Source organism: Sinohyriopsis cumingii, unplaced genomic scaffold (assembly GCF_028554795.1).
Source record: "Sinohyriopsis cumingii isolate HCF-2022 unplaced genomic scaffold, ASM2855479v2 utg003795l, whole genome shotgun sequence".
Classification (NCBI taxonomy): Eukaryota; Metazoa; Mollusca; class Bivalvia; order Unionida; family Unionidae; genus Sinohyriopsis; species Sinohyriopsis cumingii.
The window spans coordinates 64,571-86,279 of record NW_028316595.1 but is presented as its reverse complement, the minus strand read 5'-3'; the positions used below and the strand labels follow the sequence as shown (position 1 = coordinate 86,279).

Here is a 21,709-nt window from a genome sequence, read left to right as displayed (position 1 = left end):
TCATGATAATATAACCATATATTCTAAGTCTGATGAAAGTCAGATCAAAAAAATAACCTGTTTAGTGGTAACATATTCAGCTAGTCAGATGCAAGATTACCTCATTTTTATGTGTATATATCTTGCTTGTTATTAAATTTGTTTGTGATCTGAATTATACATAGCCCTGAATTCCAAGTTTAATTAAGGCTGGATAAAACAATGTGTCATCCTAAGTAGCAGCATGAGGCCCATGTGGGCCTGATAGCATTCACATAGCTTACATCACTTAACAGTTGACTATATCTCACTAAGCAGGAATTATTGTAGTTGTAAGCATATATATTCCAAACTGACAGACACTTGAGCATTTAATAATTTCATTTCCAGCCAGATAAACTAGCAAGCACATGTAATCAGATGCAAGATCACTTTAGCAATGCATTGGATTTTGCTTCTCAGTGAATTCATTCAACGTCTGCATGTTGTAAGCATATATATTCCAAACTGGATCAAAACTGGATAAAAAATATATTTTCCAGAATCTCAGTCAATCAGATGCATGATTACCAAATTAAAAGGCATGTATCATGACATCAACAGGGATGTATCTCTCTTAAGTCAGGACTGCTCTGAATTCATTATGGTGTACAAGCAAATATTCCAAGCTTTATCAAAATTAGACCGGAAATATGGCCTCTACAGTGGTAAACAAAACTCAGGCAATTAATGCGGTAACAAGCTCAGCCATCACAGTGATAACAGGCTCAGCCATCAAAGTGATAACATGGTCAGCCATCAAAGTGATAACAGGCTAAGCCATCACAGTGATAACAGGCTCAGCCATCAAAGTGATAACAGGTTTTGCCACCTAAGTGATAACAGGCTAAACCATCACAGTGATAACAGGCTCAGCAATCACAGTGATAACAGGCTCAGCCATCACAGTGATAACAGGCTAAGCCATCACAGTGATAACAGGCTAAGCCATCAAAGTGATAACAGGCTCAGCCATCACAGTGATAACAGGCTCAGCCATCACAGTGATAACAACCAATGAGACGGAAAATAACATTAGGAAGTTGAATATATCTCACGCATATTAAAACTTGTCAATGATAATCAGGATAAAATCTTAAATTCCAAATTGGATCAAACACATGGCTTGTAGAGGAGTAGCAAGCAATAGACCCATGGTAATGACATAAGCTCACTTGGCCTTACTGCCAGGCAATCTAAAAGTTTCAGAGTAAAGTAACTTGACAACATGTGCATCTTCAGGTGACGACCATATTATTTACCAAGTTACATGGCATGCCAAACAAAAACTGTAGTCCTAGTTGCACTAACTAGATTGAGTGCTAGATGGAAGTATGGACACAGGGATTCCTATACACAAAATTCTCCACTATTCAGACAGGGCTAGATCTAGCCAAATACTTCACCAACAGTGAATAAACAGAAATGACTCATACAATCAGAACAGCTACTCAACTCAAGCTGACCTTTTGGGTTCATTTCTTGGTTGCACCCAGGGGAACCAAATGATTAAAAAATTTGTCAGATACAAAATAAGTTCATCACGAATACAATTATCGAATCATATATCAAAGAGTTGTATTTCTTTCATTTTACAGTTACAGTCAGTATTAAGAATTTTGTAAATACATTCTCCAAAATGGCAATATATTCACACAATCTGATACAAAACCAACTGACTAATATTTGTTGATCTTGCTTCGCCAACTTCATAGGGTGTCCCTGTTTTCTTCCTCCACTAAATATACTTTCTATCCTGTAATTTAAAACTGCCTCATCTGACAGTAACTTTCCAGCTTCCCAATGGTACTTCCCACAGTTTTCCTGGATTCTTTCTCCACTTAATATACTGACTCCATATATAGCCTATAATGTGCAGAAAAAGTGGTGTTAAATCAATAAAACCAAAATGACCATTAACATTTAGGCCATTAAATCCACCAAGAATGTGATTCTTATGGGTGAGATAACTGAACAAGGTATTACAAACATACAGGCAGACAAACAGACAAGGATACCAAAATATAAGTAACTGATAAGTGTACCATGACTGCAAATGATACTTTAAATAAAGATAAAAGAGATCTCACAATTTGCAATGCCTTCTTCATTACAGAAACTGTTAATCATATAGATTTTGTATTCCTCTGAAATTCATGTTGATGTATCTATCTGTAAGCACAACTGTGTCTAACAAAATGAGTTAAGCGTAAACCATAACTTAAGTGTTGATACCATCTGAGTGCCAAAATTGATATCATCCGTGTCCCAAAATTGATATGCAATCCAGATTCGGGGATCATGATTTATCACACTACTGGTATATAAACATTTGCTTGTAACACTTTTTTCATAAAAATTTGGTTGAAATTTATTGATTGTAAGATAATAATTTGGATGAGACTAGGTCTCGGTAGCTGGGTCACTAATTTCACTTATAAATTATTTAATGTCTTCTCCACTGAAGCCTCTCAGCAATAATTGCATGGATAAAAACTTCCACAGATATTGAATGATAATGCATGCAGTCATAACACACTGCACACAAAGAGTTGTTTTGTCAAATTCTTGAGTAACTGGTATCATGAACAAAATCAAATTTATCTATAAAAGATAAAAGGAAATTCATTTTACTTTCATTAACAAGTGCTTTCATAACTACTTATTGCCACTTTATAGCACTTGGGCCCCATAGTGTGTCTTTGCAATCCATAATGAATTCACAGTAATTATAGGATAGTTATTAAGTTGTTAAGTCTGTGAATATTTGTAAATCCAATGAATAATTGAAATAATTCAATCCTCTTCAATAATACTTGAAGACAACTAAATGACTCTGACTCTGATACAATTGTTTAAGATGGGAATAATTAATTAGTATATCTTATAAAAAAAAAGAAAGAAACAATTTCAGAATCAGGATGAAGGTCTTAAATTCATTTTCAGAATTTTCCAAGTTGTAAATAAGGTCAGGTCCTTTAACAGCCAAACAATCAGTAATCAGTTGACCAGAATTTCCAAAAGGGTAAACCAATCACCTGAACTCTAATCCCATCAAATAAGTAACAGGATCACTTCACACCTTTACAAGGTCAAAAGAAAACAAAAACTTGTTTACCCACATTTAAGTACAATCATCTAATATTAAGTCATGTAAGGTTTTAAAAAAAATTACCCTTATAACCTACAACCATGAATGAAAAATGAAAAACATAATGCAAATATGCATAACAATAACTAATTACAATATCATCATCCTGTGTATGTATTGATATCATTCACAAAGTATTGATATAATTCACAAAGTGTCATACCTTTCCACTCAAGTACAACAAAGTGGCATAATTACAAGAATTATGTTATAAAAATGATAAATTAATTAACTCAACTGTTATTAAATTCATCCTAATCAACATTGCTCTTTATTACTCAGCCAACTACAATTCATAATTTCCACGTGTACAGCAATATACACTTTGTATTTCGATGTATCTTGGGGTAAGTGTGCATTTCGGTATTGCTTGTAACCCCTTAAAAATTCTGTGATCATTATGAACATTTTTCCACCATTTCGATAATGCTATTTTATGTTCCAGTAATTATCTTTTGTTTTGGTTTGTAACTGTAAAAAAGGGCACCTTCTAAGTTTCCCTTATTGATTATGTAGTTCTCAGCAATATTTACTAGGGCTCCTCGATCCATTTTACCGATACATTCCCTTTGCATTTAAATGTACGTGTTCATGATGGATAAATTACTTTTATGGATATAGAAATTAAAGCTGTTGATGTATTGTTTGTTCCATAAGCACGTTTCATGTTAATCTTAAGTGATGGTTTGTTCGATCATTAGACAGTTTCGTAAAACAATTTCAATACCCACTTGTCCCTTGCATAATTTGGTTCATAATATGTAGGAGTCCTCTCACTCAAACTTACTTCAATAATCAAACGTGCTTCAAATAAGTTTTAGCCATTAAGCCCCTTTTTGCATTCCGAAGTGCGTTCTTATCATCTTGATGATTAAAACTGGAGCATTTTCCAATGGTCACAAAATACCCCCATTTATCAAAATAATATCGGGATATATGTATGCTCTTTGAACACATACATTTTAAAGGCAACACCGAAGCTGCCACCATGAAACTATATAATAAACCCCCAGTACCATCTCATGAACGTGACCCAACGGCCTTAACCCCAGGCACAATATATATATATATATATATATAAAGGAAAGCATGTTCAAAGTGTGGGCAAAACATATTTAAACAACATCGATTTAAGTCATTAAGTGTATGATGGGGAGCTCTACCGATATTATGAACGTTTGAGAGAGTGGCGGGTGTAAGGTGGAGTTGTTTACATATGCAGCATGTACAATGGAGAGAATGTTGGTATACCAATGTGTTACTTTGATGTGCCATGGTTGAAATTTCGTTGGATACTGTACTTGTGATCTAAGCACATGGCTTATTAATGACCGCTACATTTTGTTAAAACGAAAGCAGCCTGAATTAGTCTAAAGTACTCTACCGTAAGCAGTTATTACAGTAGAGAAATACATTTTACTAAGCTAGACAATTCAAGCTTCTGAAAGTGCAATTAATGAATCACCACATATATAAAATGTAAATACAAGTTATTGGCTTTCTTTTTCAATTTATCTCTGAAGTCCAGGAAGTGAAAATGACCCAGTGGAGATAGCAGTTATTTGAAAGATGCACTTCTCAAGTAAGGCCAAGTTCTATACTTTATAACCCATATTACGTGCATCAATCAAACACCAAAAAACAAAGGGAATTAAAAGTTATTTGAAGAATATCTATGATACACGAGGTCCTTTTTATAAATAGCGAGGAAAACTGGGGACATTTTTTTTCTTTAAAATAATCGTATCATATGCAAAGTACGAAACTGCAGAGTGCTACCGATGTTTTTCTTTGACCTTTGACCTTTTCAGGTAAATCAGGTGATCTATCAAAAAATCATACCCCATTAGTCAGGTGAATTTCAGGCCAGAAGCCTAGGATGGAAAGTATATATGGACAAACAAAATGGATAGGCAGAGAATATCACAGTATCACTGATGTTTTTTTCTCAAGAAACATGGGAATGAAACCAGAAATATGCATACAGTCTGTAAGTAATGTTATCTTCAATTTGCGATGACCCAACCACTGCATTATTTACATTAGCCATCATAATCTCTATCTTTGGTCTCATATCCCTTGTTAAAATAGACATAATTGATTATAGTACGTGTTCTATATTAACGTTAGTCCGCTAGCCAGGAGCTAGTAAATTTTCTGTCAAACTATTAGATTTCATAACATTTTATCAGTCTAATGGGTATAAAGTTGCTATTTTCACCAGTCAGTGTTTATGTATACTATCATACGTAATTTTTGAAAATCTGAATGTCCATGTTTTTTTTGGAGCTAATTGATCTTATTGTTATTATTCTTGTTGTTGGTGTTACTTTTGAAATTCTATGATCTAATTTATAACAGCTTAATATGATGCAAAAATACAACATTTAAGAGATAAAATAATTGCTATGATGTAAAATTGTTTTGTTTGCTGTATACTGTACAATTTTCCTTTCTTGTGTTGCTATTGCACTTTGTTTGGAGTTTGTATAATCAATAAAGTAACTGTCATCTCACATCAATGAAGTTTGTGTAATCAATAAAGTAATGTCATCTCACCTCAATAGACTTTGTAGAATCAATAAAGGTCAATCAGTAGTCTCTGATTTCAGAGATACACTTTACAGCACTCAGTCCCCCCCCCATATATATATATATATATATATATATATATATATATATATATATATATATATATATATATAATTATGTACTGTAACATACGAGAATAGATTGAAATTGGAATTTTACAATCATATTACCTCTTAAATAGAAAGAAATAATATAACACATTTAATATTTTTTATTTACATTTTATGTTAGAAGAGCTATAAATTTTAATAGACTGATTTCCTTTGGAACCAATGCTATTGCTTAACATAATTGATTCTGAAGTCCAGTGGTTAAGGGTATTTTAATGCAGTTATGACCCATATTTGAGCTATGCAAAACAGTTTATTTTTGATGCTGATAAATATTTGCTGTTGTCTCCCTTGATCAGTCAATATATCATCATGAAATACAGATGTGTACTGTATTTTAGACATCCATTAAAATGAAGTTTCATATAGACTGTAATGTAGACTTCCCTGACAATGATATATAGAAGAAAAAGAATTATATATACATGCATAATAATTATTTATCCAAAAATTACAAGACAGAAAGTAGACTTGCAGTGCCATTATCTCATTTTATATGACATTGTTGTTCTATGATAGAAAAGAATGTCCCCTGAGAAATTTAGTTATGTGATTACATATTATTTTCTTTCTTAGACTGCATCCATTGTTTCAGACCCTTCCCCACCTCGAGAACATGCATGGCAGTGGGTGCCTCCTGAAGAGCAAACATATCCTTCTTATGGCCTAGATGTCTTTTTTTTCTTCTTTTCTTGCCTCTAAGTTAATTTTTGTTGCACCTTGTAAGAAACAGAGAAAACAAAGTTTCATTACAGTTAACAATTAAAAAGTGGCATGTATATTGTGTTCCTTCTTCATGTCCTTTAAATAACAGATACATGTACTTATGACAAATATCAAACAAACAAGAGACTCCTGCTGGTGCTGACACTCAACTATTTTGACAATTAAGTTCTATTTCTGTGACTCTTCTGATTCTTCTTGTCTTTTAAGTAGTTTTTCCTTAATAACAAATGAACAAGAGTCCCTGGAAGGGAATGATGCTCTTCTGGCTAACAACTAGTAAGGACTATATTTAACTGATACTTCTTGTTGCATTTTTTATTACAGGTACCAATTTTTTAATATCAAACTTAGGATGCTTATCAAACAAACAAGAGTCCATCAAAGTGATTTAATCACTACTTCTAAACAATTAAAAGTGTCATTTTTATTGTAATTTTTCTTATTGTCATTTAAATAATGGATAATTATGATGAATAACAAACAAAAAAGAGTCCTGTGCTGGGACTGACACTCAACTGTTTGACAATTAAGTTCTGTATTCATTGTGGTTCATTTATCATTCTTCTTCCTGTCTTTTAATTACTGATACATACTCCTTACTATCAAATGAAAAACTCAGTCCTTGGAGGGGAATGATGCTTAAACAATTACTAATTGCTATATTTAATATATTCATCTTTTTGCCTTTTAATTACTGATACATATTCCTTGATTTTGAACAAAGAAGAGTCCCTCAAAGGGAATTATGCTGTACTGTTGAAACAATTTCTAATGTTTATATTTATTATATTCATCTTTTTGCCTTTTAATTATTGACACATATTCCTTGATATTAAAAGAAAAGTCCCTTGAAGGGACAGACTCTCTACTGGTTAATAATAGGTATATATATATATATATATATATATATATATATATATATATATATATATATATATATATATATATATATATGTGTGTGTGTGTATATATATATATATATATATATATATATATATATATATATATATATATATATATATATATATATATTAAAATCTCTCCTACTATATCTGTCTTCGCTAACTCATATGAATGGCAAATAATAATTTATAAAGTATATTTTTTTAGTAGTAGTAGTAGTAACAGTATTGTACACACATATTTAATTAATGTGTTTTTAATAATGGGCATTTATATTGCAATTTTTCCAGTTCTTCTTTTTGTATTTTAATTATCAGGCTTCTATTCTATGATATCAAAGAAAACAAGAGTCCCTTGATGGGACTCACTTTCAACTGATTGACAACTACAAAGTGCTTTAATGATCATGATTTGTTTGGTTCTTCTTCTTGTCTTTAATTAGCTGATGTAATATTATTCCTGGACATCAAACAAACAAGACTTACTTAAAGGGACTGGCTGCCCTATTGATTAACAATTAATAAGTACTATATTTATTTTGACTTACTGAAAGGGACTGACTGCCCACTGATTAACAATTAATAAGTGCTATATTTATTTTGACTTACTTAAAGGGACTGACTGCCCACTGATTAACAATTATAATGCTATATTTATTTTGACTTACTTAAAGGGACTGACTACCCACTGATTAGCAATTAATAAGTGCTATATTTATTTTGACTTACTTCAAGGGACTGACTACCCACTGATTAGCAATTAATAAGTGCTATATTTATTTTGACTTATTTCAGTGGACTGGCTGCCTACTGATTAACAATTAGTAATATATTTTTTTGACTTACTTAAGGGGACTGGCTGCCCACAGATTAATAATTAATTAGTGTTATATATATTTTGACCTACTTAAGGGGACTGACTGCCCACTGATTAACATTTATAGTGCTATATTTGTTGTGATTCCCCCTAGTCTACATGCCCTTTACATATTCATTGATATCAAACAAGAGTCCCTCAAGGGATGATCAATATATTAACAAGCAATAAGTAATTTATTGTGATTCATATTTCTTTAATTAGCATATGTGTGTAACCTTGATATCACCCAAAAATTAATCTGCATTAAGGATAACCACTTGTGAAAAAATGAATATTTACCTCAGTGCACAAAATAATGTGGTCATTGCATTATGATGTCACTGATATGACATAACCTGTCCACTAAGTGTATCATATTACTACAAACTCTGGCAGTGATTTTACAGTAAAGGACGTGGTTATAACTAATGTATCTTATAAACAATGTGAAACAAAAACTGACTGTACAATTTTAGTATGGCAATAATAGTCATGCAAATGAAAGTCAGTGAAATGTAAACAGGACCTTGAAAAATCTGAACCACTTATAAATTATCCTTTATTAAATTGACTTTGCAAATGAAATGATCATTACATGATGTTATAGATGTACCATTACTTATAACCCATGTGTATCAGATTGTTAAGTGTATGTAAGTTCTATATCATTGATTTAACATTACTTGCAACCTAACTGATGTAACTGATATGGATTTAACATTACTTGTTTTGTTGTTGTTGTTATAGGGTTTAACACTATTTTTAGCACAAGATAGGCTATACATGGCGGCCAGTATAAATGGTGAAGGAAGAACCTGGGAAAACCCCCAAAGGAGCCACCAACCCAAAAAAGCTACTGGCAAGCTTTATCATGTACCCACATTGACTGAGCCTGAAACTCGAACCCACGCAGCCAGGGGTGAGATGGTAGTGATCCGTAATAGTGAGCACTTTAGACCACTCAGCCACTTGGGGCACCTATGTTACTTGTTATAACAAGGTTATCTAATAGCATGCAAGATTACTACATTAATATACATGTATGTAGGTCATAGTCAAATGCACCAAAGTTCATCCAATGTTTTGCTGATTGAAGTTAATACATGCCATATCTGAATGATATCTTACCAGAAATGAAAGCTCTAGTTCACAAGCATGTGTGGATGGATGTAAGGATAGATGAATGGATGGCTCACTTGATCTTTGACCAATATACACTCAAAATATGCTATAGAAATTGTATTCACTCAGAAAGTCATAAATCAAAATCCTGAACATGACTACCCTACTGTAAAAGTGACTGCTTTATTTTGCTACTCCTTTTAAGTCTTGACTTAATAGGAAAAAGCATGTAGTCACATAACATGGATGACCCATCATGGTGCTTGAAAAATTTACCTAGATGCAAATCCTCACAAAAAAAAAAGTATGACAGATGGACAAGGCTAACACTACATGCCCCTATTACTGTTATTGTGAGGCATTAAAAGCTAGCTAAAGTGTGATAGATGGACAGATGGACAAGGCTAATACCACATGCCCTTATTACTGTTATAGTGGGGCATTAAAACCTAACTAAAGTGTTACAAATAGACAGAAGGAACGACAAAGCTAACACTACATGTCTTTATTATTGTTACTGTAGGAATGATTACAAATCAAATTGTGTCCATTGTTCCATCATATACTGTATCTAATCATGAACTGTTGCATACAATGGTTTTTACATGCTGTAAATTTGATAATTTCACTGGCTGGCTACTTGTCAAAAAAGTTTCTTGTGCACTTTTACTGAGTGCATTTTTCAATAGCATGATTCAAAGTAAGATCCAAAGTTCTAAACCAGATAAATGAATCTGACACAGCTAACACGTACTGAAGTATGGTAGTATATGTAAGTGGTACATAATGGAATACAACTTTCCCTCAGCCAAAACTCTCTAAAAATTAAAAACTTTTCAAATTTGAATGATCTCATCCTTGCACATATAAATGAGTAATATCTGTGGTTCCTGCTAATTACTGAACTCATTAATATCTGTGTTTCCTGCTAATTACTGGACTCATCAATATATGTGGCTCTTGCTAATTACAGGACTAATCAATATATCTTGTTCTTGCTAATTACTGGACTTAATATATGTGGGACTTGCTAATTACTGGACTTAATATATGTGGGTCTTGCTAAGTGTTGGACTTAATATGTGTGATTCCTGCTACTTACTGGATTTATCAATATATGTGGGTCTTGCTAATTACTGGACTCAATTATATCTGTGGGTCTTGCTAATTACTGGACTCATCAATATATGTTGTTCTTGCTAATTACTGGATTCATCAATATATGTTGTTCTTGCTAATTACTGGACTCATCAATATATTTGGGTCTTGCTGATTACTGGACTCAAGTAAGATGATAATGACCATATAAGACTATACTGCAAGTCTGCAAATTCAACTTGGGTCTTGAGTATGTATTCCAATTTTGATCAGTTGGATCAAAATGTAGTTAGACTGCTCTGGTGGACTAGTGGTTAGAGTGTCCGCCTTGGATGCTGGAGGACATGGGTTCAAACCCCAGTTAAGTCATACAAAGACTTACAAAGATGGTACTAACAGCTGCCTATCTTGGTGTTCAGCATTAAGAGGTTAATGTTAGGACTGGTTGGCATGCTGTCAGGATAATCTGACTGTGTGGGACATCGTGCTGCATGTCTACAGCACGATGCCTCAGTCCTAGACATGACTATAAATTGCCACACTGCAGACAGCAAAGCTACCTTAAAAATTCAAATTATACATGTACACACAATAAATATGGTTTATGCAGTGGTAACAAGAGACCCAAGCAGGCCAGATATCATTTACCTACTAACATAACATATCAGTTTACATTTACAAAGAAGGCATATGTAGTATTGACACCTAAGTAAACTATCTAGCAAATTTTATATTATGTTACTATCACCTATTTTATTGCATCCTGCACATTACTGAATTCAAGCGAGGTCTTCCTCATACAAGCCTGTATTAAAAGTTTGATCAAGATGAGATATAAAACATATGGCTTCCGGAATGGCAACAAACTCTGTCCATCTGTCTCACCCACCTTGATGATAGATGTACATGTTTATATTCAATGTTTGATGAAAATCATATCAGATATATGTCCTACATACTGATAACAAGTTCAGTCAATCAGATACATGTACAAGACAATCTCATTAATATGCATGAATCTTGCTCATTGTCAAACTTGTCTGCAACGATGACGATATAAGGCCATATGTCAACTTTGGTCAGAATTGGAAATATGGTTTCTAGAAGGTAACAAGCTCAGCCAATCAGATGCAGGATCACCTAATACATACACATGCCTCAGTGAGTTACTCATGGATCTAAGTTATTAATGTGCACTGTGATCTTCATAATGTCAGGATATATTTCAGGACTGATACAAAATCTGATATGAAATATGGCATCCAGAGTGGTAACAAAATCAGCCAATGAAAATTAAGATCAAGTCATTAATATGCATAGACTGTCTCACTTATGTTCATTCATTTTTGAGATACAGATAATACAGCTCTATATTCCAGTGTAATCAAATCAGATAATAATGTAGCCAACATAATTGCAACATGCAAAAGTTGACTGACAACAAATGACGGACACAGCAGCATACCATAAACTCAGTTATGGCCAGGTGAGATAACAAGCACATGTAATCAAATCACCTCATCAATATTACTGGATCTCACTCATTATGAACCTCATCTGAAATATTAATGGTGTAAGCATATATTCCAAGCTGTATCAAATTTGAATCAGAAATAAAATGCTTTCTACAATTATTACAAGGTCAGCCAATCAGACATACAATCTACATATTAATGAGTATATATCAATCTTAATACTCATTACAAGTTAGCCAATCAGACATACAATCTACATATTAATGAGTATATATCAGTCTTAATACTCATTACAAGCTCAGCCAATCAGACATACATTCTACATATTAATGAGTATGCATTAATCTTAATACTCATTACAAGCTCAGCCAATCAGACATACAATCTACATATTAATGAGTATATATCAGTCTTAATGCTCATTACAAGCTCAGCCAATCAGACATACAATCTACATATTAATGAGTATATATCAATCATATTACTCATTACAAGCTCAGCCAATCAGACAGACAATCTACATATTAATGAGTATGTATCAATCTTAATACTCATTACAAGCTCAGCCAATCAGACATACAATTTACATATTAATGAGTATATCAGTCTTAATACTCAACATGTCAGAGATCTTAACAGCAAAATATTCCAGGTGAGCTGTAAGTTCCTAAGCCTGAGTTATATTCATATTCCTAAACCCACCTCTGACTCCACCCATATGTTTGAACTTTAACTCTCACCCACCAGGGACTCCTGGTGCAGGGGCTAATCAGATTATGACTGCCCCTGAAATGGAACCTGAATAACCACTTTCATCAGACTTAAATAATATGGAACCTTAACACCAACTTCATGGGACTTCAACAATGTGAAACCTTAGCCAAACAGACATATGGTACAGAATGCATAATTTATTGTGTAAATAGTTTCATGATCAGACATCCCAAGTAGGAACAAAATCAATTATTGAAACATGAGTTTCTCCCCACCCCCAGTATTTGTGGTGGTCAATACACAAACATTTTGAGTAGCCATCAGTAAATATGTAGCATGTGCAAAGATCACTGTGAAAGAAATATGCGTTATGGTCAGTACTCAGGCAATATGGATTTGGTAGCTCACAGTTAAACTCAAATCTTTGACAATTTCCTCAACTTGAAACAACTTCTTTGGAGTAAATGGATGAATTATTCCTAATCCCCAAGACCAGGTCTTCCAGTTCCATTGTGTTTTTATTGTGTTTTGCCATAAAGAAGGACAATTACTATGTTACCACCCTCTTCTCCACTCACCTATTGGGATACATATCGTATAGGGAAAGATTGATGCTCACAGAAAGTTGGTTTGGAAAATTCAGCAATTGCATAAGCTTACATACCAGGACAGAACACTGGGATCTCCTGTGTACAAGGCCTCTACTTCCTTACCTGCACAGAACACTGAGATCTACAGTATAAAAGACCATAGTTTACTTATTTGGACAGAACACTAGGATTACAGTATATAAGGCCATGGCTTACTTACCTAGACAAAACACTTGGATCTGCATACTATATATAAGGCCATAGTTTGCTTGCCTGGACAGAACACTGGGATTTACAGTATATAAGGCCATGGCTTACTTACCTGGACAAAACACTTGGATCCACATACTGTATATAAGGCCATAGATTACTTACCTGGACAAAACACTGGGACCTACTGTATATAAGGCCATATTTTACTTACATGGACAGAACAATGAGATCTAAAATATATAAGGCCATAGCTTACTTACCGGGACAAAATACTGGGATCTATAGTATATAAGGCTGTAGTTTACTTACCTGGACAGAACACTGGGTTTTACAGTATATAAGGCCATGGCTTACTTACCTGGACAAAACACTTGGATCAACATACTGTATATAAGGCCATATATTACTTACCTGGACAAAACACTGGGACCTACTGTATATAAGGCCATAGTTTACTTACCTGGACAGAACATTGAGATCTAAAATATATAAGGCCATAGCTTACTTACCTGGACAAAATACTGAGATCTACAGTATATAAGGCCGTAGTTTACTTACCTGGACAGAACACTGGGATCTACATTATATAGGGCTTTTGCTTACTTACCTGGACAAAACACTGGGATCTCCTGTATATAAGGCCATAGCTTACTTACCCAGACAGAACACTGGGATCTCCTGTTTATAAGGCCAAAGTTTGCTTACCTGGATAGAACAATGGGATGTCCTGTATATAAGGCCATGGCTTACTTACCTGGACAGAACATTGGGATCTCCTCTATATAAGGCCAGACTTTACTGTCCTGGACAGACCACAGGGATCTACAGTATATAAGGCCATAGGGTACTTATCTGGACAAAACACTGGGATTTACAGTACATAAGGCCATAGCATACTTACCTGGACAGAACACTAAGATCCCCTATATAAGGCTATAGCTTACTTACTTGGACAGAACACAGGGATCTATTGTATATAAAGCCAGACTTTACTTACCTGGACAGAACACAGGGATATACAGCATATAAGGCCATAGGGTACTTATCTGGACAGAACACTGGGATTTACAGGATATAAGGCCATAGCATACTTACCTGGACAGAACACTAAGATCCCCTGTATATAAGGATTTAGCTTACTTACCTGGACAGAACATTGGGATTTACAGTATATAAGGCCATAGCTTACTTACCTGGACAGAACAAAGAGATCTCATGTATATAAGGCCATAGCTTACTTACCTGGACAGAACACAGGGATCTGTTGTATATAAGGTCATAGCTTACTTACCTGGACAGAACACTCTGATCTCCTGTAAATGCCAATTAAATTCTTTAATCAATCCTTACCATGTCTACCCTTTTGGAAAACTGTCTATATATTTATGTATGCTTAGGGTTTACTCACATGTCAACACAATACTGGATGCATTGTGCCAATTAAAAGTCAAGTGCTACAAATATAAAGATAGATAATTGCAAACCAAACTTCAGGAAGATAAAGTCTTTAAATCAATGGCTGCCTTGGCAATGTAGGTGTGTCTCAGGACATGAAGCACAGTGTAAATACGTGTAGATGTATTACAGATAACAATCCACTGCATATGGTATGTTAGACACCACCACAACAATAATAGGGGCATGTAGTGTTTGCTTTGTCCATCCTTCTGTCTATCACACCTTGATTAGCATTATATACCCCACCCTACCAATATCATGGGTATGTTGTTGATCTGCCTATCACACATTAAGTCAGGTATGTCCTATAATGACAGTAATAGGGCCATGTCATGTTACCCATGTCCATCCATCCAGGGGGTACTGATGTTAGGAATTGAACTGGCAAACTTCTGGCCATGATACCAACAACTTAACAACTGAGTTACCATAGTAAGTTGGGGGTGGGGATGATATTAATTTCCAGTTTATGACTGCATGGGGGGATAAGGACAGTCCCTGCTGACTGGACAGATTATCTCCCCTTGTAATGCCAAGTAAGTGTATATAACTGAAGGGTGAGGCTATTAATAGTTTCTTTGGTATAAATCAATGCCTAGTACCCATAGGCAGGTAAAGATCATAGGACAATGCTTATTCATTAAATGATTTGCCATTTATATACAGAAAAGGTGGTCATATATTTGAGTTATGGAAAAGATATTTGACAATAACAGTTACATAGACAATGAAGTATTGTTCACCTTCCTTTCTACATTATCAATATTGGTGTGAAATGTGTGACATTGCTAAATATGATCTTGGTAACAACACTGTACTGGACTAGAACTGTGTGACTTGGCTAAATATGATCTTGGTAACAACACTGTACTGGACTAGAAATGTGTGGCATGGCTAAATATGATCTTGGTAACCACACTGTACTGGACTGGAACTGTGTGACTTGGCTAAATATGACCTTGGTAACAACACCGTACTGGACTAGAACTGTGTGACATGGCTAAATATAACCTTGGTAACAACACTGTACTGGACTAGAACTGTGTGACATGGCTAAATATGATCTTGGTAACAACACTGTACTGGACTAGAACTGTGTGACATGGCTAAATATGATCTTGGTAACAACACTGTACTGGACTAGAACTGAACCCATAGGACATGGATGTTCTGACAATATTATGCCACTGAAATGAAAATGCAAAATAATCAGGGGCCATAACTCAGTAAAATGCACCTAAGAAACAATTAAAATCAATGGGCCCTGAGTGGTCTGAGGCTCTTGTTTTTACATCTCATAAAAATGCTGATTGGATATCTTGATAATATAACCATGTTTACTAAGTTTTGTCAAAATTAGATCATAAATAATCACTAAAGTTCTCAACCAATCAGATCCATTATCACCTCATCAGTTGGTGTTGATACAACTCATATCACCGATGTTGTCAAGTCCTGTATGTTTGGACCTCACTCATCATGAAACTCATCTGAGATCTTCATGATATAAGCAAGCATTAAAAATGGGATCAAACTTGGACATGTATGACTAGAAATATGTTTTCCAGAATGGTAAGGAGCTCAACCAATTAGATGCAAGATGAACACATTAATATGAGTGTATCTCACTCTTAATACTGAACGTATCTGAGATTCTAATAGCATGGAATATCAAATCATTAGAATGTGAGATAGACTTTGATGAGTGTGTGTGTGTGTTGCTGGATGGGGGTGGGTTATTGTGTGAAAACTATGAATATTATCATACAAAACCTCTTGATATTTCGTAGAATACAAACATCAATAAATTTAAGCTATAAATATTTAATGACTCACCACTGCATATCCCCAAGCTCCTCAACCATGTGCATTTTACTTATTCTTAAACCCAACACAATATGAAAACCATGTTGTTGGCATCCGTTAGTCTCGAGAGACGATGGAACTACGCCCATGAGAGATGTCCCGGTTGGTGGTTGTACAGCGTCTGCTGTGGCTAAGTAGTCCAATGCGGGAGTGGCAGTCCCTGCTGCACTTGCTGCACTTGAAGGTTGTGTCAGGTGTTGGTTGAAGCTGCTTCTTCTTCCTCTGCGATCGTCTTTCATCAGCTAGCAAGCGTTGCTTGTCCTCTCCGACTTTCAGACCAGTGATCAGAGCATGTCGCCAGCCTGATCTGTCTAGAGCGAGCTCTTCTCAGGTGTTGACATCAATATTAAGGGTTTTCATGTCATACTTACAGACATCCTTGAAGCGGAGATGTGGCAGTCCGATCGACCTTTTGCCAGAGGCGAGTTCCGAATAAAGAATGTCTTTGGGGATCCGTCCGTCAACCATCCGACGTACATGGCCCAGCCATCTGATGCGGCGTTGGCGCAGGAGTGTGATCATGCTGGGAATCTTGGCACGCTCGAGCACCTCGTTGTTTGTTACTCGATCGCTCCAGGTGATCCCGAGTACATAATCCAGGCGTACATAATCCAGGTTTCACTGGCATACACGAGAATGCTTAGCACGCATGCACGGTACACGGTGATCTTAGTGTTCATGGTCAGCATGCTGTTGTTCTACACTCTCTGCGACAACCTGGAGAGAGTTGTTGATGCCTTTCTGATCCGCTTGTTGAGCTCAGCATCGAGCGAGAGGTTGTTGGTGATGGTAGCGCCAAGATACATGAACCGACTCACCACCTCAAGTTCGTAGTTGTTGATTATGATGCATCGTCTGCGAAGAGCATGTCACTGATGGTTACTTCACGCACTTTGCTCTTTGCCTTCAGTCGTGCCAGGTTGAACAGTCTGCCGTCTGATCGTGTGTGCAGGGAAATCCCTTCTGTAGACGTCCCAAAGGCGTGCTTGAACAGGACTGCGAAGAAGATGCCGAAGAGCGTGAGCGCAAGGACACAGCCCTGTTTTAACTCCACTGCGGATGTCAAAGGGGGCGGATGTTGAGCCATCGTACTGTACTGTGCCTTTCATGTCATCGTGGAAGGACTGGATCATGCTTAGCAGCTTTGGAGGGCAACCAATTTTCGCCAGAAATGTGAAGAGTCCGTCTCTGCTGACCAGATCGAATGCCTTGGTGAGGTCTATAAAGGCCAAGAAGAGGGGTCTGTGTTGTTCTCTGCATTTTTCCTGCAGTTGCCTGAGAGAGAAGATCATGCCAATCGTGGACCTCTCTGCGCGGAACCCGCACTGCGACTCTGGGTAAACTCTGTCAACAAGCGTCTGCAGTCTGTTCAGGATGACGCGTGCGAAAAGTTTGCCCACGATACTGAGAAGTGATATGCCCCTGTAGTTGTTGCAGTCGCTTCTGTCGCCCTTGTTCTTGTACAGGGGTATGATGTTAGCATCTCTCATGTCCTGAGGAACTGCACCCTCGTCCAAGCACTGGCAGAGTAGGTCGTGCAGGTGTGTGAGCAGCACGCTACATCCACACTTGATGAGTTCTGCTGTGATGCCATCCTTCCCTGGGGCTTTACCTAGGGGCAGTTTCTCTAAGGCCTTCTTTAGTTCGTCTACAGTAGGTTTCTCATCCAGTTCGGCCATGAGAGAGAGGTTTTCAATCGCGTTGAGGGCCTCATTGGTCACGTGGTTCTCTTTGGAGTACAGTTCGGAGTAGTATTCCACCCTACGCTCCATCTGCTTACCCTTGTTGTGGATGGTATCACCTGTGGCAGACTTCAGTGGTGCTGTCAGTTTCTTCGTGGGACCCATTGCTTTCTTTATGCCATCGTACATGCCTCTGATGTTTCCAATATCTGCTGCTGACTGGATACTCTGACAGAGCTGAAGCCAGTATTCATTTGCACACTGCCGTGCTAACCTCTGCACTTTGCTTCTGGTAGACCTGTATGCCTGTAGTGTCTTCTGACAGGGGGATCGCTTGTATTGCAGGTGAGCACTGCAACGCTCTTCTATGGCTGGCATGAGTGTGGCAGAGTTAGCCTAAAACCAGTCATTGTTCTTTGATTGCTTCTTACCAAAGATCCGTGTGGCTGTGCTGTATACAGTCTCTCTGATGTAATCCCATCTTTCTTTGGCACTGCCGTTGGGAAGTTCTGAGTCAAACGTCTTGGAAAGAGCATATGTGAATTCCTCAGCCTTGTCTGGATATGATGTCTTGCTCACATCAATGCGTGGTTGACCCTCTTGCCTAGAGCGGTGGATCTTCTTTGGCTGAAGCTTCATTTTGCAGCACACCAGCGAGTGGTCGGTGTCGCAGTCAGCACTGTGGAAGGTACGGGTAAAAAGCACACCCTTCATGGCTGACCGTCTTGCAATGATCAAGTGCAGCTGGTGCCAGTGTTTAGACCGGTGATGCCTCCAAGACACTTTGTGTTGTGGCTTTGTCTGAAAGAATGAATTGGTGATGTAGAGTTCGTGGTATGAACACATCTCTAGAAGGCGCTGCACATTCTCATTCATCTTCCCAACGCCGAACTTCCCAAGACAGGAGGGCCAAGAGTCATGATCGGCACCCACCCTAGCATTGAAGTCGCCCAGCAAAATCAAGTTCTCTTACTTGGGAATTTTGTCGATGAGCGAGTTTAACTCATCATAAAACTCATCCTTGGTATCTGTGGTGGATCTTAGTGTGGGAGCGTAAACACTGATCAGGTTGACAGGCCCGTTTGTGGTGTGGAGGCGGAGGGATATCAGTCTTTCATTTCCTTGTTGGCAGGGTTCTATCATTCCAAGCAGAGTGTTCCTGACAGCGAATCCAACACCAAACTCTTTGGCTTCATCTGCACTCTTTCCTTGCCAGAAGAATGTGTAGTTCTTTTCTCTGAGGGACCCAGAATCTGGTAATCCTGTCTCCTGTAGTGAGGCGATGTCGACCTGGAGCCTTGCAAGTTCGTTGTTGATGACTGAAGTCTTACGAACATCACTGATTGTCTGGAGATCATCTGAAAGCCCAGTCAGCATGGTCCGGACATTCCAGGTACCTAGCTTGAGGATTGAAGTCTTCTTTTTTATTTTTATTTTGTTATTTCTAGGTGCAGTAGTTGCAGTCCGCTTGTCAGGTACTCGCGCACCTTAAGCCATACGCACCCAGCAAGGCAGGCGAACTGTGGCGGGACGGCACCTTATTGGCTGGGGGCTGCCCAGTTTGAGGCGGGCGGTAGTTGTCCAGTGAAACATGTTGGTCTCTCCCACCGTCAGAAGCAACCCCTGGCGTCTGGCTCCACGCCAATCGAGCGGTGACTTATAACCGGTAAACTGCTGCTTCCCGTGTTGTGTCGACGCTATGGAGCGAAGCTGGAGTGTCCTCTCCAGGGCGCAAGCCTGGGCAGGGTGATATGGAGAATCAACTGTTGCCCATGCAGCTGATCCCCCTCTCCACGCAACTGATGGATCCAAGGGAAAGGACAAGCCGATACGTCATGGCACCAGCTGCGTCGCAGGAGTTGCAGAGATGACACTGAAATCAATGCCAAGTCGCCTAAGGGACTCCGACTCCGGATTTTCTGTGATGAAAACCAGATCCAAATCAAACACAGATAAATCAAGTATCCAGACTTTACTGCAACAATCACATTTTCATAATTTCTTCCTTTGATTCCATTTAGCCCATATTTTAAGGGTTATTTTCATAAAACCTATTGCAAAATTGTAAGAGTTGGCAGATCTGTAATGGGTCTTCTTGCAATGACTGCATATATGAAGCTTGGCTAGACATTTCTGCATATTTGACCTTTTATCACCACACTGAGGGACTACAAATGCTGGAAAAGTAACAAAGACTCCCTACCCTGACCTGAGCTCTAGCTAATTAGCAGATTAATATATTTTCTGCAGACAATTTGACTAAGGCTAGTTTTCTAAATGTGTGTACATTATGCACAACAATTTCAATTTCAGCATTCAGACTAAAATTTTCAGTGTATTGTCCCTGCCATAATCACAGTCCATGTCCATGTTGTATGGTGGTTTAATTTGATCAAGATACAGTAACTTTTGGTGTCAATTCAATTTCCAGATGTTCCTTGAACATTTGTACATGATCACTGTGAGAACACTCCCACAGAGGTATATACTCAAATGCATCCTGAATTAGTCCTTGTCACTAACCTGTTTGAGGCACAGTTACCAGCATCTAAACCTTGACAACAACACTGTACAGGACTAGAAAATAAGCTCTTGTCAACACCACTGTACAGGAATAGAAATTGAGATCTTGCCAACAACATTGTACTGGACTAGAGATTAAGATCATGTCAACATCACAGCAGTGGGATAGAAATAAAGATCTTGTCAACCACACTGTGCAGGACTTGAAATAAAGATCTTGTCAACCACACTGTACAGGACTAGATTTTATGATCTTGTCAACAACAGTGTACTGAATGAAAAGGTGCCCACATGACATGCCTAGCAATATGATGCAAGTGAAGCAAAAAAATCTAAGTCAACAGAGGCATAACTCAGTAAAATACAACTGGAAAACATTTATAGTCAATCCTGACCTAGCTCTATTTTGTCCAAAGATGAAGATTTTCACTCTTTGTTATCTGACAGATATCAACTTGATAACTATTGAAAATGTACATAAAGTTCTAAAACACTCTTTACAATTGAATTATCTACAGTGTGCTTGTCAATGCCATCATGCAGAGATAAAATGTATCAGTATAGGAATGCATCATGTCCATGGTCTGTTACATCATGTGTGTGTTTGTAT

General features: G+C 37.0%; 1 long non-coding RNA gene and 1 pseudogene across 1 annotated transcript in view; one reads left to right on the top strand and one right to left on the bottom strand.

The window, feature by feature from the left end:
* LOC149769411 (uncharacterized) overlaps positions 1-4,555 on the bottom strand; it is a 40,101-nt gene extending 35,546 nt beyond the window's left edge. The window contains exons 1-2 of the long non-coding RNA XR_016419159.1: positions 4,421-4,555; positions 1,695-1,884 (exon numbers count right to left, since the gene is read on the bottom strand). This is a non-coding gene — a long non-coding RNA (uncharacterized LOC149769411). The remainder of the gene's footprint in view (positions 1-1,694; positions 1,885-4,420) is intronic.
* A 479-nt stretch (positions 4,556-5,034) lies between these two features.
* The window catches only part of LOC149769409 (uncharacterized), a 78,891-nt pseudogene continuing 62,216 nt past the window's right edge, over positions 5,035-21,709 (top strand).